This window comes from Eutrigla gurnardus (genome assembly GCF_963514095.1).
Source record: "Eutrigla gurnardus genome assembly, chromosome: 24".
NCBI lineage: Eukaryota > Metazoa > Chordata > Actinopteri > Perciformes > Triglidae > Eutrigla > Eutrigla gurnardus.
This window is the reverse complement of record NC_139935.1, coordinates 12538481-12540149: the sequence shown is the minus strand read 5'-3', so window position 1 is coordinate 12540149 and position 1669 is coordinate 12538481.

Genomic DNA, 1669 nt, shown 5'->3' with positions numbered 1-1669 from the left:
CTAACGTTAACTCGAAGAAGAGAAGACGGGTGAACAATCCCAAGATTGCGGTAAGAATATGTTCGGTGACTGCTAGCTAAACTAAAATTAGCAAAGCAAGCCCAAGCTAAAAGTAGCTTAAAAGCTAATAGTCCAAGCTAAAAGTAGCATAGTAGCCTTGTAAAAGAACAAGAGAGAGGAACCAGTGTAACGTTAAGTTGCTTTGTTAAGTGTATGTTGTTGGTCTTTTACAGGAAGCAGTACGCCGTCTTCACAACTCGGAGACGAATTGTACGCACCGCAGGCGGCTGTAAAATTGACCAAATTCGGACAGAATGTCGCCAGTTCATTTGTTTGTTGTGTGGGCAAATTTGTACAGTTGTGTGTTGTGTTGTCAATAAAGCTCTTTCTTTGAATACTTCCTCCTGGCAATTTTTCCTTTCCTCAATAAATTCATTCATATTTATATTTATAAATATATAAATAAATAAAAATAAATATATGTGTGTATAAACATATGTATATATATATATATATATATATATATATATATATATATATATATATATATATGTATATATATGTATATATATATATAGTGATAGATCTGCTAACCAATCACTAGTGATTATCTTTGTATAAAAGACCCAGTGTGACCAATAGTAACACATCTGCCAACGGGGGTGGGGTTTACATTTATAATGACTCATCAGGTTGACCAATAGTGACAGATCTGCCAACGTGGGTTGGCTTTACATTTATAATGACCAGATCTGCCAACCAATCACGAGCGATTATACTTGTTTAAAACTAGTGGTTTCATCCAATCCTGAGTGAGGATATTCGAGCCATCTCTGGCCAGGCGGGGTTTCGCTGCTATTCATATGCTAATTAGAGCCCTCGCTGTGGTCCGTTTCCGACCATTTTCGGCACAGACGAACGCGGCATTCGCAGCCTGTAAATTGTCGTTAACTCCCGAAAATTAGGGAGATTTCCGGGCGTTTACAGGGACGAAAATCCGACTTTTCATGCAGTGTCGCTTCTGAGCGCTAAACCAAATGCCCAGCATTAAGCGTAACGCAAACATCCGCTTTGGACTTTTAAAATAAAGTGCATTTTCAAAAATAAAACCGTTGGTTGCAGTCCCAAGTTTGACAGGAATTTAACAAAATAACAAATTCATTATTTACACTGTTACATATGTGTAACTATAAAGGCTCTGTGTGCATGTTGACATATGTGAAAGTCATTAATATTACAGGGCTCAACAATAAGGATTGCCCGACGTCCCGGGGCAAGTAAAACGCCACGTCGGGCAAGTAACTATGACAACCCGCTTGCCCGTTCGGGCAAGTGGAGGACTCGAAGCAAAAAAAAAAAAAAAAACCCGATCATCATCGATAAAGTTATGATGTTGCCCCCTCCCCTTGCCCTCGTCGGATAATGCTTGTAATGCTTGGCGTACTATTTGATTTTTTTTAAATGTGGTTTTGGCCAATCAAAATCGAGATCGCGAAACTCCCGCTACTCCGCTACATAGTAGCGGGAGTTTTCGCGATCTCGAGTTTCGCGGCGGGACCGCTACCTAGTAGCGTAGCAGCCTTTCAGTCGAAATGTTGTGGAAGCTGCTTTACATAAGCATTGAGGGGCCAGCAGTTGCCAACTACAATGCAGAACGTGTTGTAGGACG